This window comes from Schistocerca piceifrons, chromosome 3 (genome assembly GCF_021461385.2).
Source record: "Schistocerca piceifrons isolate TAMUIC-IGC-003096 chromosome 3, iqSchPice1.1, whole genome shotgun sequence".
In the NCBI taxonomy this organism is placed as follows: Eukaryota; Metazoa; Arthropoda; class Insecta; order Orthoptera; family Acrididae; genus Schistocerca; species Schistocerca piceifrons.
The window spans coordinates 745,877,357-745,891,214 of NC_060140.1; the positions used below are offsets into that span (position 1 = coordinate 745,877,357).

General features: G+C 41.4%; 1 protein-coding gene across 1 annotated transcript in view; it reads right to left on the bottom strand.

Annotated features, from left to right (window-relative positions):
- LOC124789366 overlaps positions 1–13,858 on the bottom strand; it is a 385,815-nt gene that overhangs the window by 105,571 nt on the left and 266,386 nt on the right. The window lies entirely within an intron of this gene.

Here is a 13,858-nt window from a genome sequence, read left to right on the forward strand (position 1 = left end):
GGGGTGGAGCTCGGTCTCGATAGCGTACTCTCCGAGACAGGTTGCTTTCCGAAGAGAAGTGACTTGACGGGAACTAGAAGTCTCAACTAACAGAGTCCCATTGCGCAGTCGCTTCACAGATTTCAGTGATCCTGCAATTCCCTCAAGACCCTTGTGGATGTAAAAGGGAGAAATCCTCTCAAAGCTACCCTCTTTCCGTTTGACAGTCAAAAACACATTCTGGTTATCAGCATGTGCTCTGTTATGACAGTCTGATAAATCTCTAGTAACACCAGGTGCTGGAGGACTCGCAGCATGAAGTCACTTTTTCGATGGGGTGTGTTTTCCTACCAGTGGCCCACCCAATCCACTGGTAGGGGGAAACGTAGAGGTTAAAGGGTCCATTGCAGCCCCACGAGCAGCTAGGGAACTAAAGGTCCACTCGGACAGAGCCCCGCGTGCCTGAGTAAGCCTTATACAAGTGGGGTGCGGCAGGTGCCCCAGAGGTTGCCCGTTTGCGACCGTTCCACCCCAACAGCCATGCATCTTATAGGCACACAGCACACCGTAAGATTGAGGGGTTTTTATAGAGGCTGACCTTCCTCGCAATCCAGGCGGTCAAGCCAAGATTACCATTCCCCGAAGCACACAACATTCCACCGCCGCACCATACGGTGGTCGCTGAAGCATGTCCGGGGTTTACGGTGACTGGCGGCGCTGACCAGTCCCCAGCTCAGGACCCTGGGGTCACCAAGCCCGTACTCAGCAAATGGAGGCTGTACAGAAGGGGCTTCCTAGTATGGAATGGGGGCAGCTGTCAAAGTGTAGGTATTGCTGGTGGTTAGTAGGTTTGATATTGACACAAGTACTGATGTAGCCAAAGATGTAAGACCTGTCCCATACATCCTGCCACCACCACCTACTCCTGTCTGATCACAAACATCACCTATCCCATCAAAGGCAGGACTACCTGTGAAACCAGTCATGTGACCTACAAGCTAAGCTGCAACCACTGAGCTGCATTCTATGTGGGCATGGCAACCAAAAAGCTATCTGTCCACATGAATAGCCACCGATAAACTGTGGCCAACAAACAAGTGGACCATCCTATTGCTGAGCACTCAGCCAAACATGACGTCCTTCATTTTAATGACTGTTTCACAGCCTGTGCCACATGGATCCTTCCAACCAACACCAGATTTTCTGAACTATGCAAGTGGGAACTTCACATGTAATACATCCTACATTCCCACAACCCTCCTGGCCTCAACCTTTGTTAGTCACTGTCCTCACCCACCAGCCGCTTTCTTGTTCCCATTCCACCATCGCACCCAGTCATTTTACTTCACTCCTTTTCTGTTACCCCCTCCCCTGCTCTTCTCCTAACCTGCAGCACTTCACTGTCTGCCACCCCTACCCTACTATCCCTCCTACCCACTTCCTTAACCGCACCTAGTTGCCACTCCCATCATACACTGGTGCTGCTGTTGCATTCGATCCTAGATTTTCCATTGTTTGATTTACATGTATATTCACATTTACGAAAAGACAGTTTACTTTGGGAAAAAAAACTGCTGCTCCCCCTCTTGTACAATTTGTTGTTGTCTTCAGTACTTAATACTACATACTGATGCAACTGTACACCAACCAGTATGAGCTGTCTATATATCAGTGAAGGTGAAGATGATTATGATTATGATTACGATGATGATGATGATGATGATGATTTGTTCATTTATTTGCTGTCCATATAACAATCAGTTTCTGGACACTGTCATAGATTTTAGTTCATATATATGAAGCTTTAGTTAACATACCTAAGTGCACGCATAGAGATAAATAGTGAAGGTCAGAAATAATTTTTTTGTCGCAAAAACAAACTTACACTCTATACACTGTTTTACATACAGACTTTACAACTTGAAATATAAATGCATGCATTGGCGTAGTGTGTGAAGATAAGAAATTATCGTTTTTGTGTTGCAAAAACAAACTTGTGCTATAGATACCATTTTACAAAGGAATATTACAACTTGAACTCTTCTACTGAATAACAGCTTTTCTCTATTACTAAATGCTGAAGTTTGTTCTTTGAAGTGTTTAAATTAGCTGTCTTGAGGTCACATGGAAGTTTTTCTTTTCAATTCTGTGAAAATTTACCATTCCCCATGTATTGTACCCATGCACACTCTCCTGTTTACCTTGGCAACCACTCTTATTGCCCTGTATTATGATGATGATGATGATGATGATGATGATTGGAGCTTATGGATGCTCAACGGTGAGGTTATCAGCACCCTTAAACTTATTAAAACAAATGAATGTGGCTAAAATTTCGAAAATTACGCACTTGAAATGACCGCACAATCAATTTTACATGCTCTAAGACAATGGAAAAAGAGTAAAAGGAGCTGTACATGAGATTAAAACACAAGTAAAATGACAAAGGAGCTAAAAGAAAAGCCCAAGGAAATGTCATGTCACTGGCTGAACACTTACAAAAGTTCTGAGTGAGCCAGTCACCACGTTAACACATTGAAACCATCTCCCTAAAATCTCAGGTAAATGTTGGACAATTCACAAAACTTTAAAACTAATTACATTCATCTGAACATTTCTTAAAAGAGAGGGCAGATCCATTGGCAAACTCACCATGGCCCACTGGTCAGAAAATAAAACACTTTCCAATAAAATGTGGCACACAATTATCTGTATGCCACAAGTACCACATATTGGAGGGCCCTCTCACTGGAGCAAGAGGCTATTTGTCCTAGGGCTGTGGCCTATACAAAGACTAGTAAGGAGGACATCATCCCGTCAATATGGTTGGAAGGAGGTACATCAAAGCTGTGTTAGGGCTTTACTAGACAGAGTTTACTGTCTGTCTTATCCAGCCACTCACCCCACCCACCAACACAAGACACTGGAGCTCAACTCAACAGTGACGTTACAGCATGCAGGAGGATGGCACACTGAAATGCCTGAGAATCACAACACCACCTTGGATGCTAGATTCACCCTTCTGTTCCCCACAAGTCCCATGCCCCTGGTACTCAGCAGAAAAATGCCTCCTTCCCCAGTCATTTAGTTGAAAGAGTGCATCCTGTCAATCTAGACTACTTTATCTGCTGGGCATTACAAACATTTCAGAGAGTTAAGGGCACTCAGAGAATTGGAATAGACAAGAAACTTAACAATGGAAGACTATCTCATCTGCTCTAGTGCCTGCAAGATCGCATATAATTCAGCATCAAACACAGTAAAATTTTGAGGCAGTCCAACCTTGAGGACATGAACCAGGAGAACAACAGAGCAACCCAACACTCCTCACATTTTAACCTATCCATAAAGAGAGCTACATAATTGTGGTGCCCAGATAAAATGTCAGAAAATATCATATGGTAAACAGAAGTAGGTGTGCACTCTCTCCTGTACTGCAACTAATCTAAAATTATTCCGGACCTCTCCAGTAACCAGGACAGCAGACGGTTAAAACCTTGAGTAACTCCAGCACACGCTGCATGCAGATACGAACCAGCATTGTGGCTCATCGATGGTTGGAGAGAAGACATTCTGGAGGTGGATGAGTAACAGTATGTTACGCATGTGAAGCAGAGCTGCAAGGAACTTTAATGCCTGACACGCCAGGACAAGCTGCTGCTGGATTTTAAGAGGCAGTTCCTTGGCCTCTGCACACAGACTGGGTATCGGACTGGTCCTATAAGCATCCGTGTCCAGCTGAATTCTCTCATGGTGGACAGCATCAACGATCTTCAAATAAGAAGACCTTGTTGACTCATGCACCAGAATTCCAGTCTCGAACACATGAAAGCCTCTAAAACTGGAACAGATGTGCTGTGTCCACTCCCTAAGACCTGTGGATAAGGCACTTCATGAAAACTGAAATTCCATCTTTGCAGCCCACTACTCTAACCTCCAAAAGGTAAGTTGCAAATGATGGCTCACTGTAGCCACACCAAAGGAGAAAAGAGAACAGCAAAATCATCCAGAAATAAGGAGCACTGTACAGGACTCCTTACCATAGATGTGGTACTGTTTACAGCTATGGCAAGGAGGGTAACACTTAAAAACACTGCCTCAATGGATACCATTCTCCTGCTCAAATCGATCTGACAGTGTGGCACCAACTCAAGTCCTAAAACACTACTGGAACAGGAAAAACTTTAAGAAGATGGGAAGGCAGCCAGAAAAGCCCCATTGATGCAGTTGCACGAGAATACTGTGTCTCCAAGTAGTGTCACATGCCTTACTGGTATCGAAGAAGATGCCAATACAGCAACGTTAACGTAGGAAAGGCTGCCAAGTAGCTGTCTCTGGCAGGTTCATCTTGTTAACAGTGGTCCAAAATCTCTGGAATCCACACTGAGAGTGGCTAAGAAGTTGCCAGATCAGACGACAGTTAACCATTCATCCCAGGGTCTTTCCTACATAGGTCATTAAGGTGATACTCCTATTACTACTGGGAGATGTGCAGTCTTTTCCTGGTTTCAGGAGATGTATGAGAATTGCCTCCCTCCAAGAGCTAGGGAAGTTGCCTGTCTGCCAGATACGATTGAAACATTTGAAAACAGTTTCCTCTGATGCCTCTGGCAAATGCCAAAGCATGCAGTACCACATTGGGTCATGACCAGGTGTAGTGTCACGAGTCTCCATCAGTGCTGAGTCCAGCTCCCACATGGAGAAAGGGGAATTGTAGGACTCAGAACTGTCATATCTGAAGTCCAACTTGCCCCTCTCTACAGTCGCACAATAGTGACAAAATGCTGGATCCTGGCTTGCATTGCCAGTAGTTTTTGCAAAATGTTCTGCTAGCAGCTGAGCTGGTGTTGTCTGGAGACACACCTGTATCAGTACTGCTGCTATTGGTAAATAACTGTGTTTATTGGTAATCTTCTGGGTGGCATCCCGTGCTTTTGTGGAACAAGTGGAATATTACAGAGTCCAGGAATGCTTGCCATGACCTTTTCTTGCTCTCCTTAATTACACGTCGACCCTTGGTTCCCATGACTCTAAAGGCTAAGAGGTTGTCTGCTGTAGGACTGCATTGAATCCGAAGTGTGTCCACCAAGGTACAGGTCACCTTCTAAGATGACCTGGGACTTTGGGATGGATTGTTTTTACTTCCTCTATCTTCCTTCTTTCAAGAAAGACACTGTAGTTCCTACTCCAGACAGCGTGATCCCTCAGAGCAGTTGACACACTTCACAGGATATGAACAACCAATTCCTTCATGGTTGGTGTTCCCACATTTGCCACAAGCGGCATTTCCCTTACCATCCAAAAGTAGTGTGCCCAAAGCACTCGCACTTAAAATGATGCACAGGGTTTGGGAAATAAGTCCGCATCCTGAGGCAAAAGAAACCTGCCTTGATATCCTCTGGAAGTTTTGTGCTGTTGAATGTAAGTATAAATGAGTCCAATTTCACTAAGTCACCATCCATCCTTTTCATTATATTCTGTACATCAACAATACCTTCTTGGCCCCACTTTCAGTTCTTCTCTGAGAATGCCAACGAGATCCCTGGAAGTCTTTACACACTTGCTGTAGTTCAAGGTGTTGTGCAGTTCTGTCTACTTCATACTCCTCAAGAAATCTATAGTTTTTTGGAGGTCAACTGCTTGCTGGGAATTATAAGTTCCCACTAGCAATGTTCCATTTTGCAAGCACTTGACTGACTTTAAAGAGCCATAAATCCCCTCTATGCTCTTTCAGAAGTGTGAAATCTTGTCAAAACTACCCTCTTTCTGCTCGATTATAAAAACCACATTCTGGCGAGCAGCTTGTGTCTGTTACTATAAATACCTCCATCTTCAATAAGTCCAGAATCAGGAGGATTGATTACACAAGCCCCCTTGTTTGGGTGTTGGTACCTACCAGCAGCCCACCCTTTCCACTGGGAGGAGGAAGAAGAACTTTGAGGGATGTATCCTGGTTCCACAAACAACTAGGAAAATTAAAGTCCACCTAGACAGAACCCTGCGTGCCTATGTAAGACTTATACAACTGAGATGTGGCAAGTTCCATAGAGCTTGCCCACTAATGACTGTTCCATCTCAACAGCCATGTATCTCATCAGTTTGCAGCACACCGTAACATTGGTGGGTTTATTGTAGAGGTTTTTACAATCCTCATGATCCAGACAGTCAAGCAAAGGTCCCCATTCCCTGTGACTCATGCTCCACCATTGTGCCACACAGTGGTCTCTGAAACGTGCCTAGAATCTACAATGATGGGACTAGTAGTCCTTACCAGTCCCCAGTTCGGGAACCCCAGGATCACCAAGCCCGTACTTGGCATATGAATACTGAGACCCTGAGTGCATTGTGAAGAAGAGATCATTTAGTATCAATATTAGGTTTATCTATAATTTGCATCTTTGAATCCAAATAGTCTAATCAAGTGTAGGAAGAGTGGCAAATGAGGTAGTTTTTTACTTTGTTATTCAATATCTAGGGATTTTCTATTCCCTGCCTTATGCTTACCAGCTAACTGTTACATACTTCTGTGCTAGAGTAAATAAAACTCTATCCTCAATCTTACATAGGTATGCATAGTATATGTGCAAATTTTGTTTAATTCTAGTATTCATGCTAACTTCTCTCTTGTCATTGACCAAAAATACCACTGAGTAGTAGGTGCAGTGAGGTGCAAGTGTACAAATGCTTTGGTACCTGCAAACAGTTCTGTAAAAACACAATACTCTTACTGTTCACATCTGTAGAATTAATATGTTTTTGAATTTTGCTGCATTGTCCCACAAGATTATACTATAGGGCAGTAATGAGTAGAGGTATGAAGTATGCCAGCCCTTCTGCAGATCAACAGTCAGAGAGAATATTTAAGTGCACTGCAGGAGAACTAAGCTTTTTGGTTAACTTATCCACATTCTGGTGGCACCTCAGTTAATCATCCACCCGTGTGTTCATTCATCTCTACTTCTGGTACCTGCAGGTCATTCTAATATGTTAGGGATTGCACAGCACGAGTCTTTGTAAGATTAAGTCAAACTGTTTGCAGTGAACCAGTTGTAAGCTTGTTCTATTATTCTCCTGGTTGTGTCTGGTATGAAAGTATTTGGACCTTTTATCAGTTGTCTCGTGTCATTAACAAAGGTACTCCAGTATGTGATCTATGTGTAATAGCTCCTCTATATAAAATTCAGTTGTTTCAGTGGCTTTTTTTATTTGCTATTTTACACGTAATGTATGTGCCCTGAATATACAAAATTACTAAATTCTTATCCACACCATGTCTCATGTATTTTATTACTCAGAATATCGTTTACAGACTTTTTACGACAATAGTGTAAATAGTTCGTGTAGAAAAAAAATATTTGGTGAAATATTCTAAATTTACTATTCACAAAAACCATTTTATCTTCAAAATTTGACCTTGCTGATAATTATCAATTTTAGGGTTGATATACCTTCAGAGTAAGTCCCCACTCTCCTCTTTCAAACAAATGTTTTGCTTTTTCTGAAAACTTAATGTTTAAAAAGTTGTACTTTCAGAATTCTCATATTCTGGAATGTTAATCTTGATCTTTTCACAATCTCATTGTTATGGTTTTGCAGACCCAGTTTTTCTGTTTCCAAGAATGAGTAACTTTTCTAGAAGAACATTTTAGTTTTTGAAATATTTAAGTTAGAAAATTCATTTTTCCAGAAAATTCTTGGCAGGCTTTGGAATTACCAATGCACACTAACATTTTCACCCAATAAAATAGTATAGATCTTTCTGCGACTTTTTGATTATACATTTTGTAGTCAATCGAGACAATTATATTGCTTATGGCATTCTTTCGCTTTTCGTGTTTTTTGTTAATACCTAAAATGAAATAGCTTTGTTTCTTAACTTTTTTTAAATTTCTGTACTAGATGCATCTTTATGTATGTGCCATACACAAAACCAGAGTCAGTCATTGCCCACCACTCAATATGTGACTGAACATCTATGTTAGTCATGATGCATAGTTACCATACTGGTCTTTGCCACTTTTAAAATTGTTTGAATCCATAGTTTGTGTTGTGAAACTTATATTAATACATTACAAGCAAGTTTATGACTTTAACCAAGTTAAGGAACAATAAATAGGGAGAGAATAGAAAGGTAAATTTGACAGTGTTGTGTACAGCTAATTAACAGCTATTTACAATACCAATTTATCATAGGAATAAGATTTATGAAGGTGAACATTCCAGATATTTAAGAGAGACAAAAACATGTCATTAACATTCCAAGACCAAGCACCAAACAGTGTGGTACACCATATTTAAAGCTTCTTGACTCTGAATTAAATCATATTCCTGTCGTATCATTTGCTAATGTGACATTCTGTATCCTAATGTTAAGATATGACCCCATCCATGGAAGGGAAAGACCTGTTATGCTATACAAGTTTAATTCCACGAACAGAATTTTATGAACTACACAATCATAAGCCTTGCAAAAACACAAGAAATGTCAACAGTGTGTTTGTTTGGTTTTACAAGAACTGACGACTTTGTCAGATCACGTATTTGCCTTCTCTGTAACGATACCTTTTTAGATGCCAAACTGGGTTTCTGTTGAATTATTATTCTCAGAAAGGTTGTGAAATATTCCTTTTCAAATTACATTCTCCAATTTTTTTGAGGAAAAAAAAAAAAAGGGAGGAAGGAGAGAGAGGGGTCTATAAGAGGTTACTTGATTGTCTCCAGTTTTACAAATGGGTATTACTGCTACAACTTTCCTGAGAACAATGATGATTGTCATAAACGCAGCAATTTACAGAGAAATTCAGAGTCACTCAGGTAACACTGGAACAAATTTATGATGCAAAACATTTTGTGTTATATGTAATATAAAGTAAGTGAATTGTGTATGAGAGAGTGCTGAAAAGTAATGCCTCATAATTTTTCTGTGAAAACTCTTAAAGCTTTTTTAATAAAACAAATGTTATTAACATTCTACATCTTCATTCTTCATGTATACATATTTATTTCTCAACATAGTCACCCTGGCAATGAATACATTTCTCCCAATGAGAGTACAGTTTGTTGATACCATCAATGCACTATGTTTGACTTTGTTGATGGGGCCACAACCTCACCTCTGCTTGCAACACTTCATCACTGTCAATTTGTAGTCCTTGAAGGTGTTCTTTGAGTTTTGGAAACAGATGAAAATCGGATGGGGCCAAGTCGGGACTGCATGAAAGATGATCAATGACAGCTAATGTAACGTGTTGGATTGTTGCAGATGTCACAGTCCTTGTGTGTGGCCTGGCAGTGTCATACTGAAGAGGAGGATGCTCCATGTGTGGACAAATCCTTCGAATTTGAAACTTGATTATAGCATGCTGTCTGCCACACACTGACATAGTTACATTACACACCACCATGTTACATGCTGCAATTTGGAGCCCTCTAGTGGCTGAGGGCTGTAAGTATGTAGACATGAAGAATGAAGGAATCAAGATTTAGAATGTCAATAACATTTGTTTCATTTAAAAAGCTTTAAGAGTTCACATATGAAAATCTGAAGGCATTATTTTTCAGCACACATTCATAATTTGACTGAAACCTACAGCAAAATAATGTGACATACAGAAGAGTACCAACAAGTAAGTGTTTGTGTGTTTGAAGTTACAAGAAATATTAATAATACTTGTAAACAATTTTAGAGGCTGTATGGACTTAATTTTAAAAGCAGGTAAAAACATGTACACCACAGCTACAACACAGAACATTTCCACTGATGAATCAGGTATGCCCTTGGGCTTCCCATTCTGAGATTGTCCTTTTGTTAGAATTTCTACCAGCCATGATCTGCACTGTGCTTAGGCCAACATCTGAAAATTTAGTGCCCTTCATCAATGTGGCATTAGACATTGCCAGATTAGGCAATATACAGCAGAAACTGCTTTTATCAACGTAGAAGATGTGTAAGTGCCATACCATAGAAAGAGGTTACTGAGGCAGCTGAAAAGTACTTAGGAACCCAAAATACAATACCATCAAGTGGACAGACATGTGCACAACTGCACCATTTACATTTTTCATAATGAAGTGGCAGCATACAATATGGTCCCATGCTGAGGGGCAGGAGTGAGTCAGTTTTGTTCAGTATCCATAGTGGGTGCTCATATTTGTGAGCTAATTATGACAAGTAGGCTCATACGGAATACAGTTATAATTGAATAATGATTTTATTCTGGATGTAAATGCACTGTCCAAACCCCTGTTTAAAGCCATATTTCAGGTGAGTTATTTGAGGTTACAGAATACCAGATGAGCAGCAGTATACATATGGTGCTGAAGTAAACTGAACACTAACATTTGAGAGCAAGTAACAATAATAAAGGAAATTCCTGGGTGGAGCAATACATAAAGCATGGGAAATGAAACCACTCACCTAAGCTTGGAGGATGAACACGTAACACAAAACATCATTCACACTAGCTTTTGAACACGAGATCTTTTTCTAGCAATAGTAAACACATTAACACATACAACTACACAGGCGTCCAAACACACACTCCCGTGGCACAAATTCATTTTGCCAGGGTCACAAGAGTGCATTTGGGTGTCTACATGGTTCTGTGTGTAAATGAGGATATTATTTCTTGAAAGAGAGCTAATACTTGAAGGCTAGGGTGAATACCATTTTCTGTTGTGTGTTTCTGTAATCCATGCACTGATCTGCTACAACTGAGTGGCTGTTTTTCCCAACTGATTTATCTGCCATCCAAAGACAATGCTCCCTGGTTATGGCTCAAATATATAAATTCTCAACTTGACATCAGGTGCTACGGTCAGTCAGAGATAACACATTAGAAGATAAGCAGCTATGTTCACAAAATCTGAGGCTTTCTTAGTTATCAGCTGTATCTGAAACAGCAAACTGGATACGTCTGTTCAGTACCTCAAAACACTTCCTGTGGTACTCTAGTGGAAACAGAAAACTAAAAGCTATGCTAGTTTGTACAGAAAGTCAGAGGATAAGTTGAGTTATATATTTTCTGAAAAGGAAAAGGAAAAGCAAAAGACCACACCGAAGTGCCACAGGTAAGTCAAAACACAAGCTATGTTAGATGTTTCTGCTAGGTGTTCATATTTGGTCAAAGTCCTGTATATGGATTGTGTGTGGGCACTCACCTGGACAAATTATTGAGAAACTAATCAGTAAGTACTAATCAATATGTGAAAAATTTAACTATGGAAAATATAATGACATAGCAATATGAATGAGGACAGATTGCCACTCACCAAAGAGAGCAGACAGGTACATGTAGAAGTATACTGTCACATATTTGTTGGCTACTGGACAACATCCTTCATCAGAGGAAGGGAAAAAAACGAACACAAACATTATTTTATCTTAACACTGTGGCCCCACTCAACTGAGCAGCAATCTCAGTTGGGCTATGTATAGAGGATACAGAAAAGGCATGGGGTGGAGAGGGGGAAGAATGGCTGGGTAGAGGTGGAAGGAGATGCTGTAATGCTGCCAATGAGAGAGTGCATGGGACTTGGAAGGGACAAGGTAGTGGGCTGCTAGGTGTAGCATTGGGAGTGTTGTCCTGTGGTGTAGGGGAGTGGGAGAATGGAGAAGAGAGAAACAGAGAAAGGGAAATAATTAGTGCATGTAGGTGAGCTGGGGGACATGTAAGGCTGGAGCAGGATCAGGGAAGGGGATAGAGGCAGTTGGAAGACCTGCACAATTCAGAAAAGCTGCTGTCACTGGGAAGGGTCTTGATGGCATAGGCTGTGAAGCCAAGTAAACAGTGTTGTACAGCATGCTTGGCAACTGAGTGGTCCAGCTATCCCAAGGCTAAAGTTTTGGCAGTGGCAATTTATGCAGACAGGCAGCTTATTGGTGGACATGCCCATGTAGAAAGCCACAGAGTGGTTGTAGCTAATTTGGTAGACCATATGACTGCTTTCACAAGTTTCCATGCCTTTAATGGGGTGTTAGGAAATGCCTGTGACAGGACGGGAGTAGATGGTAATAAGGTCAGATCTTGCCTCTATGCCCTTGATAGGGATATGGGCTGTGGGGCAGATTCCTATATGATATGGACTGAGAGTGAGGACACCCTATCCACATTCCTTCAAAACCTCAAGACCTTCCCCCATTCACTTCACCTGGTCCTTCACAGCCCAATGAGTTGTCACCTCACAGATGGCTCCATAAATACTTCTGTCCACTTCAAACATACGAAACACCAACATCTCTATTTCAAGATCTGCCACCAATTCCACACCATGTTACAACCTTGCCACCTGTAATTGTCACATCTACAGTCAGAAACAGTCCTTCTACAAGGATCTTGCTGAGAAGCAAGACTGAAATTATCCTCCCTACCTTATCCAGAAACCAATCATCTGCATCTTATCTCCCTAGTCACCTACTTTCCTCCACTTACCCATGGACTGGCCGTAGAAGAGCATCCCACTCATGACTCGGTACCACCCAGGACTTTTCCATTACCTGTTGTCATTCCTTGAAATAAGAAATATCCTCCCTACTATCTGCTCAACCCCTTCTGCACTGCTATTCCACCACCCACTCACACCACACAACATCCTTGTTTGACCATATTCCAGCTCTGTTCCCAACCATGCCCCATGGCTTATGTCCCAGTAAAAGACTAAATGCAAGACCTGTCTTTTACATCCTCTCACTACTCCAGTCCTGTCAGCCATTTCCTACCCCATCAAAGGCAGAGCCACCACTGAAAGCAACCATATAGTCTATGAATATATGTGCAACCCAGTGCAGCTTTCAAAAGAGCTCATGACTGCTAACAAACTGTATCTCGGTATAAATGGTCATGTTCTCTTGGTCATTCCCATGGACACCACCTTTTCTCCTTCTCCTCCTCCTCCTCCTCCTCCAATCTCCGATCTCCCCCCCCCCACCCCCACCCCCCCAATCCCCCACTGGTGTATGTGTGTGTGGGGGGGGTTTCTAGTATTAAATGTGTAAATGTGCCTATCTGTTGGTCAACACAACCTCCACTTGGTGAGTAACAATCTACTCTAATTCAAATTGTCATAAAGAAATATTTACGGTAAGATACGAGGGGGGGGGGGGGGGGACCCAAAAATAACCGGAATTTCTTTCTAGAAAGCATATACTTTATTGTTTTCAAATACAACCTTCATCTCCTTCAAAGTACTCTCCATTAGCATTAATACACTTTTCCACACATTCATTCCAGTGTCCAAAGCACCTTTTAAATTCGTCCTCTTTGATACCTGCTAGCACTTTCATGACATTGTGTTTCACATCTTCCACATCCGCAAAACGCTTCCCTCTCAAGTCTCTTTTCATCCTCTGGCATAGGAAGAAGTCCTAGGGTGCTAAATCTGGTGAACAGGGCATATGGGTCAAAGTGGTAGTCTTTGTTGAGGCCAAAAACTGGTGAATGCTAAGAGCCGTGTGCGGGGGAACGTTGTCGTGATGCAGGAACCACACGTCAGAATTCCACAAAGCTGGATGTTTTCACGACAAATTTTTGCAAAGCCATTTCATAACCTCCAAATAGAATTGTTGCTTTACTGTCTGGTTTTCAGGGACAAATTCAGAGTGTACGGTCCCTTTGACGTAAAAAAAAAAAAAAAAAAAAAAAAAAAAAAAAAAAGCCAGATCAACATTGTTTCCACATTCGATTTCACTTGTCGAGCTTTTTTTGGTCGAGGTGAGCCAGGTGACTTCCATTGTGATGACTGTTGTTTACTTTCTGAATCGTACTCATAGCACCACAACTCATCACCTGTAATGATTTTGTTGAAAAAATGTGGATCATCTTTGAACGCATCCATTATTTCGAGACAGGCTTGAACGCGACGATCCCCTTGATCGCCAGTA